Here is a 9,298-nt window from a genome sequence, read left to right on the forward strand (position 1 = left end):
TTTATTGGGCAGACGGACGACATTGTGGCAAATTTTAAATTTGAGACGTTCGCTGATACGTCGATCACAAAGAACATCAGTTTTGGAATGCCACATCATCCAGGTTGCGTTAATGCGTGAAGCAATTTCATTATGCAGTTCTCAGTTCTGGGCAGGTTACTGCCATGGACAGAACTGAGCGATTTAAATATCTCGAGTTAATGCTATCAGCCAAGAAAACTGCGTTATGCTTCTCACATAGAGAAACACAAAACCCTTTTATACCAGAAGCGTCAAGCTTCCGGTTTTTCCTAATTGTCAACATACTTCTGGCTATCATTAGCAATTGTTGTGGCACCGTCGTTGCTTGTAATGCAATAAAACTATCTTTAAGCAAAGATTCATGCGGCTTAGCGAGGTAAGAATGCATATAGAGGAAGTGCAGACATAAACATAAAAATATATGTGCCATCTTTTACCAATAAGTCATAATTGAATCAGGATCAATTTCTTCTTTTTATGTATGCATAATTTAATTTAATCCAATGTTTATGAATACAAAGGAATTAACGGTATATTGATCCAATTGCTAATTATCATCAAAAATGTATGATTTCGTGTTGCATCTTAATTAAATTCTTAATGACAAAATGAAGCAAAGGCACAGTTTTACTATAATTTCTTCTCATTGTCGGCATTGCCCACCTCACTCTCCCGACAATCTTTTACAAAACAGAAACATCAAACAAATTAAACAAGATAGAGAGGTATCTAATTGGGTTCCTCTCCTTTTTTATTGCGGACGTTACGTTCCCTTTTCCATTATGCCTATACAATAAGTGCACATATAAAAATGTATAATGGCGTCATCTTGCAACAAAAGATTAATTGGGAGTCGGTGAATCAACTTCATAAACACACATAGTTAATGACATATTGAGTGATTTGCTCATTCATCATCATCAACGGCGCAACAACCCGTATCCGGTCTAGGGCGCGAGGTACACCAATTCGACATCCCTAAAAGCTGCCGGGTCCTGGCCTACGTCACCGGTCCATTAAAGGCAGGGTCTGCCCCGGCTACTTTTTCTATCATGGATATTCCCCTTATAGATCTTCCTCATCCATACGGAATAAGTGACCCGCCAACCGTAACCTATTGAGCCGGATTTTATCCACAACCTGACGGTCATGGTATCGCTCATAGATTTCGTTGTTATGTAGGCTAGGAAATCGTCCATCATCATGTAGGGGACCAAAAATTCTTGGCAGGATTCTTCTCACGAGCGTTGCAAAAAGCTTGCTAAGAACTCAATTCTCCGAGTAATACAAGAGGACTGACAAGATCATAGTCTTGTACAGTAAGAGCTTTGACCCTATGGCGAGACGTTTCGAGGGGAATAGTTTTCGTAAGCTAAAATAGGCTTTGTTGGCAGCCAACAACCTTGCGCGGATTTCATCGTCGTAACTATTATCTGTTATAATTTTCGACCCTAGATAGGAGAAATTATCAACAGTCTCAAAATTGTAGTCTCCTATCTTTATTCTTCTCGTTTGACCAGTGCGATTTGATGTTGTTGGTTGGTTAGGTTTTGCATGTGGCTATTTATTTATTTGTTCCAGAATTAGATTCTATGACATGAGCAATATGGTAGTAGTTGGTTTGTAATGGATGTACTTTATTATAAATGGAAGGAAGATGTTCTTTCTTATGTTAATTAATTGAAAGTACAGTCGAACCTGGATATAAGGAACTTGGATATAAGGAAAACTTCTTTAAATGGAACATTTTTTCGTGCACCTTCAATTTTCAAAGAAAAAATAACATTTTTCAATTTTTCGAACTTCTATATATGGAATAGAAAACCTCTTTATAAGGAATTCATTTTTTTTCCGGAGCCTCTATAAATGGAAATTTTTATGTTATTCAGTTGTCATGACCTCTATATATGGAATTTTCCCCTGAACGACAAAAAGGGAAGGTCTTTTTTTTTCTTAGAATCGTGCAATTTTCTATTGTGACACGTTTTGAAATTTTTTGTTTATTCAAAGTTTAATTTGAAACTCGGTGATAGTGGTGACGATTCTTTCACTTGCAAATTAAACCTTTTACTGTTCTTTTGCCGCTATAACTTTTGTTTCTTTTAATAATAAAAGGCTGTCATGTCCGAAAACAAGAGAAAAAATTTAAGTTTAAGTGAGAAATTGAAATTGATAAAGGAGTTTGAAAACGGAAAAACTCGGAATGCAATATCCGCGGAATATTTCGTGCCGCTGTCGACATTGTGTCGTATTTTAAAAGAAAGCGACAAAATCAAACAAGAGTGTTCTGAAGGACATGGCAAAATAAAAAGAAATCGTAATTCGGAATATCCGAATCTGGAACAGTGTTTAGTGGAGTGGTTGAAACAGTGCCAAAGCAAGAATGTACCTGTAAATGGACCGATTTTGAAAGAAAAAGCTGAAGAATTTGCTAGGAAGTTGACGATTGGAGGTTTTTGCGCCAGCAACGGTTGGTTGGATGGCTTTAAAAAAAGAAATGATCTTATTTTTAAAAAAATTTCTGGTGAAAGTGGTGCTGTAGACATCAACGCATGTAGCCAGTGGATAAACGATCTTCCCGCTTTGCTGGGAGATTATTCTCCTAACGACATTTTCAATGCAGACGAAACAGGGCTCTTTTTTAAATGCTTGCCAGATAAGACCTTTACCTTTAAGGGAATTTCGTGTCATGGTGGGAAGTACAGCAAGGAACGTGTCACTATTCTTTTATGTGCGAACATGACTGGCACTGAGAAATTACCCGTTTTTCTTATCGGCAAGTCAAGGAAACCCAGATGTTTTGCAGGTGAGTAAAAGATTCTTCGTTCGCTGTTACTGTATAAATGACATTAACAGAATAAAGGTTATGAGTCGATAGTTAAAATACTATAGATTTTTTTCTGTTTTAGGCGTGATAACTCTTCCTGTTGAATACAAAAACAATAGCAAAGCATGGATGACTGCAGCACTTTTTTCGGAATGGCTTAAGAAAATCGATATTCAGATGCGCCTCGAAAATAGGAAAATTTTACTTTTTATCGATAATTGTACTGCCCATTACAGCTCAGATGAACTACAACACATAAAAGTTGTCTACCTACCTCCAAACTCCACCAGCAAGCTGCAGCCCCTAGATCAGGGAGTGATTCAAAATTTTAAAATTAATTATCGTCGGGAGGTTGTTCGCCATATTTTAACAAATCTCGAAAGCAACGGTAGCTTGGAAATAAACGTTCTCATCGCAATGAGATTTGTGAAAAAAGCATGGTTATCTGTAACCCAGACCACTATAGCTAACTGTTTTAGGAAAGCAGGGTTCAGGATAAATGGTTTACAAGAGCCCCAATATTCCGAATGGGACTCTTCACATGAGGAGTTACGGCCTTCATTCCAAGAGTGGTCTGAATTAACTTCCAATGCCGGTGAGAGGGTACCTAGCTTCGAAGATTATGTAAACGTCGATGAAAATATCGAGGTTACAGGAGAGCAAACAGTCGACGACATTGTGAGCACCCTCCAAATGTGTGACACCAATGAAAACGATAGTGATGAAGATCACGGCGATACTCTTGAAATAAAACTTGTAAAGAAGAGGGAAGCGTTAGAGGCACTGCATACTTTAACAAAATTTTTTGAACAGCGTGAAACCGAACCGAACCGAAAGAAACGTTGAAAATGTGGTCACTGATAAACAAACAAAAATATTTGATTTTTTCAAAACTTAATATCTATGAGATAGACACTCATTCCATTTATGTATTCGACTGATTACAGTGACGACTTATGAAATAAAGAATCTTTGATATTGATATACTCTTTTTAATTTTATTTATCATGCGGATTATTTATTTGTATTTAAATGAAAACTCAAAGTTGCTGTAATACTAAATACACCAGGTGATTTTAAAAACCTGGATAAAAGGAATTTTTTGCTGAAAGCCTCTGTATAAGGAAAACTGGATAAATGGAAAACTTGTTTATAAGGAATTTAAGTGAGTTTCCCTTGCAATTCCTTATATCCAGGTTCGACTGTATTTATATTAATTCTTAAATAAAGTATTTTTAAATGGATACATGTTTACCTTATTACTTCCTTAATTATGAAGAAATTTACCTGAAATAACCGTCATCCCCCTGGTCTACCTTAATCCTTTTGTTAGGATATTTTATGGCAAGTAGGTAAGGCACATACCTCCTATTTAAGAATTTTGTTCTCTATTAACGAAACCGCAAGTCTTAAGTTTTGCATTTTGGGTGCTTGCTCAAGAATGAGGGTTCCGTGGACCACAATCGCGAAAGCATGTTGCTTTCCAACTTGGTCCGGTCGGCCATTAAGTGGATGGTGGATTTAGGAATCCTTCAATTCTTAAACAAAATTTTATTCTAATTAGAGTGTTAGGGTAACGCAGTATATTTGAAATGAAAAAAAAATAAAATCGGTGTCGTTTTGCTTTACTAATTTGATTCTCAAGTATAGAGATAAAAGATGGTGCAACTGATGTCTATATTCCAACAGTTTTTCCATCGCTTGCCGCAAACAGAAAATCTGATCTGTTGCTGATTTGCCTGGAGTGAAGCCTCTTTGGTATGGGCCAATGATGTTCTGGGCGTACGGGGCTATCCGGCCTAACAAGATAGTGGAGAATATCTTATAGATGGTACTCAGCAACGTGATACCTCTATAATTGCTGCACTGTGTGATATCTCCCTTTTTATGTATGAGACAGATAATGCCTCTTTGACAGTCGTCAGGCATTGATTCGCTATCCCACACCTTGAGCACAAGTTGATGAACCACTTGGTGTAACTGGTCGCCTCCATATTTAACCAATTCGGCTGTAATTCCATCGGCTCCTGGCGACTTATCGTTTTCCAGTCGATGAATTGTACGGACTGTTTCTTCTATACTTGGTGGTGGCAGTATTTGTCCGTCGCCTTCAGTTGGCGAGACCCCTAACTCGCCGATGTTCTGGTTGTTCAGTAGTTCATCGCGTCAATATGCCCATTCAGTCAGAAATCAGATTTCCCTCTTTGTCTCGGCAGAATGAGCATAGAGGTGTATATGACTTCATTCCGCTAACATATTGGTAAAACCTCTGCGACGGGTGCGGTTGATCCCTGCACTTTTCTAGTTAACAGACCTGTTGGTTTTCTCAGGCTTCCTTTTTCGTTTCTCCGCTCGCCGGACTTCGTGATAAGTGTTGGTGCTAACATTACTCGGTATCCAGCATTCTTCCGTTCCGTTGCTTATCGAGTTGATTTGCTCATTGTCGCACCTTAAAGGATGTTTGATTTCGTTTTGCAACTTAATTAACTTGCTGATTTACTATTGTCGCTTAATTAATTTCTGTTTAAACAAAGTAAAACTAATGGTTTTAATAGGAAGTGAAAAACCAGTTTCACTATTACTTATCATGTTGAAAAATTACGAGGCAGGGTCAAGGTCAAGAAGACTAGTCCGGGGATATCGCACAACCATCTTTTGAATGGTGGTCAAAGGGCGCATTAAGTCACCCGCCCACCCTAACCTATTGAGCCGGATTTTATCCACAACCAGACGGTCATGGTATCGCTCATAGATTTCGTCATTGTGTAGGCTACGGAATCGTCCAGCCTCATGTAGGTGGGCAAAAATTCGTCGGAGGATTCTTCTCTCCAACGCGCCCAAGAGTTCGCAGTTCTTCTTGCTAAGAATCCAAGTCTCCGAGGAATACGTGAAGCCTGGCAATAAGAGCTTTGACCCTATCGTAAGACGTTTCGAGCAGAATAGTTTTTGTAAGCTAAAATAGGCTCTGTTGGCTGACAACAACCGTGCGCGGATTTCATCATCGTAGCTGTTATCGGTTGTGATTTTCGACCCTAGACAGGAGAATGTATCAATGGTCTCAAAATTGTAGTCTCCTATCTTTATTCTTCCCGTTTGACCAGTGCGGTGATCTTTGATTGTGTAAAATATAATTTAGTTGATTTCTTTGAAATGACTTCCTCAATCAATCAGATTAACATTTTCAATATTATGAAAATATTTCCGGGGTACACAAAAAGTACAGATAATGCTTCACCATATGCAGGAGTTAGTTTTATACTTTCATTATCTGGAAATTTTTCGTCTTCGTTGTCGCATTCAGTTATTTCGGTGTTATATTCCATCACTTCTGCTACAATTTCTTCATGTGGAATCTCTCCATAACACTCCACATTTATATAGCACAAAAAGTATTCTCTAAATTCATCTTGCGAGATTGACAAATCAATGACATCTTCATTACAAAGGCAACAAGTTCCAGAAGGTTTCCATTATTCAGATTGGTAAATCCTGTCTTTTTGAAACAATTTTGTATTGTGGTGGGAGCAACTAACCACGAAAATCTTTTAGCAAATTTTGCAGCTTCTAAGATGAAATCTTGCAGCGAAAAGTTATTTTCACACAAGATCTGTACGGTAATATAATATGTTTTGAAACACTTTCTTCTTTCTTGATCGAGTGGCTGAACCATGCTGGTTGTATTTGCAGGCAAAAAACTGTTCTAAAATTAACAGATATTCTGTTTATTTTGTTGCAGATATAATATGGTACAGGGACTGTCTACCTCTAAAGGAGTCAAATTGTTTTACACTTTCTATCATAAATATAATATATGCTATATATTAGACCCATCGCACATAAATTGTAACGCTAGTTGCTGCGTACAAATTTTTATCCTAGTGACCATGTCGGTCCGATATGCTGATCCATCTCGGAAAAGTTCTTTATAGAAACTGACCGATTCATCCGCGTTGTAGGTGCAACCACTTTCGTATTGTGCAAGAAGGTCTAAACATTCACCAACCAATTATTAACAGCTTGACGGTCAGCCTTAGTTACTTCACCGCCCGTTTTATGAAAAGAAACATTCCCACGGACTTTCCATTTATGAAGTCACCCAGAAGTGGCCTTGAAACTATCAACGTTAAACACCAGGATTCAATCGTTTACTAACAAATTAATAAGTGCATAGGTTTGTATAAGTAATTGGGTTATCACGGGAACAGAGCAGAAATCAGAAAAGCAACAAAAAATCAGCAAATAAGTAAACAAGTCAGAATACCGGAAGGGCGCCGCTTCAGGTATTGTGTTCATCTTATATGAGCAAACCAAATGATATGCATGTATGTTCGTAAGTATTGTATATGAAAAGGGTATATGAAAATATTGTATTCATACTAAATAAACAAACATTCCATCTAATTGAGCGCATTTCCAATTAATTCTATGCGCGAAAGCATATGGTGCATACGTACGCACATGGCCAACTTATTGAACACTACTCGCAAATTCTATTAGAACATACATATACCTACACATGCCTGTCACCAGTATTTGATACTGACATTCCGTAGCCTACACAATGACGAAATCTATGAGCGATATCATGACCGTCCGGTTGTGGATAAATTCCGGCTCAATAGGTTACGGTGGGCGGGTCACTTAATCCGTATGGATGAGGATGAACCCACCCGGAAAGTCTATAAGGGCAATATCTATGGTAGAAACAGAAGACGAGGCAGACCCTGCCTAAGATGGAGCGATGGCGTAGGTCAGGACGCCAGACAGCTTATAGGGATATTGAATTGGTTCCTTATTAAGGCAGGGCTAGACTGGATACCGGTTGTTGCGCCGTTGATGATGATGATTCAAATAGCTAGAAACAGTTAATAAGTCGGAAGTCGGAAGCTCGCGCTTCGGGTATAAAGGTTTTGTGTTCATCTTATGTAAGAAATTGCAAACCACATTTTTCTATCCGTATATAGCTACAAATCCAACATATCCCTTCATATTTTTCCAAACTATGAGGAATACGTACATATTATAGCCATATATATTACGCTCACCCTAAACAAACAAACTGCCTATTTCCCAATACTGTACACATATATGCACGTATATAAATTGTTCGTACCCATATTTCCGATTTACTTCTTATATCCAACTACCCGCAATGTTCATTAGCACGCATATACTATATACCTACATACATACATGTCTTTTTTTTTTGTGCGTACACGGAGGTGGAAAATCTTAGAAAGACACGTCCGCCGCAGCTCCGCCGCCCAAACGGCGGAACAACAGCGGGGGCGTGTGGGATTCACACCCACTAAAAACCACCCCCGGTCTCTCCAGCCCCAGCCCCGCGGGACCACCGTTAAGGTATTACTCCGCGGGGTAGGTTTGCCATTAGGCACTCATCCTTCTCCTATTTGCAGCTTTCCTTCTTCTTTGTTCCTTCAGCAACTCCTCCTGCATTTGGATGATTGCAGAGCCAACCGCAAGCCACTTCTCCTCGGACTCCTGCATTTCAGTAACGAAGCTCTCCGGGGTCCCGCTCCTGCCCAGCACCTGGTTTAAGCTCCTTCTTTCCATCGCAAGTCGTGGGCAGTGAAACATCACATGCTCCGGATCCTCCGGTATGCCATCGCATCTGGGACAGTTCGGAAAATCATCCAACCCAAAGCGGTGCAGATACTGCCTGTAGTAACCACCGTGTCCCGTGAGGAACTGAGTAATGTGGTAGTTGGTATCCCCATGTTTTCGCTCAAGCCACACCCTAATGTTGGGAATGAGCCTGTGCGTCCACCGACCTTTCGCAGACTCGTCCCATCTGCGTTGCCAGAGATCAAGCCACTCTTACCTTGCCGCATTTCTACGCTGTGCATGCCCCTTCATATGTCTTGCATTGTACAGGACACTCATTTCTTTGGCCAGAATGTCAACCGGGATCATGCCTGCCACCACCAATACTGCCTCATCTGATCTGGTTCTAAAAGCACTGCAAACCCTCAAAGCCATCCGCCGGTAAAACGAGTTCACCTGCTTCCGTCTCTGAGAGCTTGCAAGCGCCTCTGCCACACAGGCGACGAGTAGAGCAGGATGGAGCGCACCACTCCGGCTAGCACCAACCTCCGGCAATGTTTCGGCCCACCAATATTTGGTGTCCGGATGGCTCAAGTGGTTAGAGCGCTGGGCTGTCGTAGCGAAAGGTCGCGGTTCGAATCTGGCTGGGGGCAGAGGAATTTGTTATCGTGACTGGATGTCGGACACCAGTCGACTCAGCTGTGAATGAGTACCTGAGTCAAATCAGGGTAATAATCTCGGACGAGCGCAATGCTGACCACATTGCCTCCCACAGTCTACTGTGGTGTACCGTTACGGTCTTGAATGAAGTGCTCTAACACACTTCAAGGCCTTGATTCAATATGGATTGTTGCGCCAACGATTATTATTATTATTAATATTTGG

At 40.0% G+C, this 9,298-nt stretch overlaps 1 long non-coding RNA gene across 1 annotated transcript; it reads left to right on the forward strand.

The window, feature by feature from the left end:
* Positions 1–6,310: 6,310 nt before the first annotated feature.
* Positions 6,311–7,195, forward strand: LOC119651234. Its single transcript, XR_005249441.1, has 3 exons — positions 6,311–6,330; positions 6,398–6,522; positions 6,585–7,195. It is a non-coding gene; the product is annotated as an uncharacterized LOC119651234 (long non-coding RNA).
* The last annotated feature ends 2,103 nt before the right edge of the window (positions 7,196–9,298 follow it).

This window comes from Hermetia illucens, chromosome 3 (genome assembly GCF_905115235.1).
Source record: "Hermetia illucens chromosome 3, iHerIll2.2.curated.20191125, whole genome shotgun sequence".
Lineage (NCBI taxonomy): Eukaryota > Metazoa > Arthropoda > Insecta > Diptera > Stratiomyidae > Hermetia > Hermetia illucens.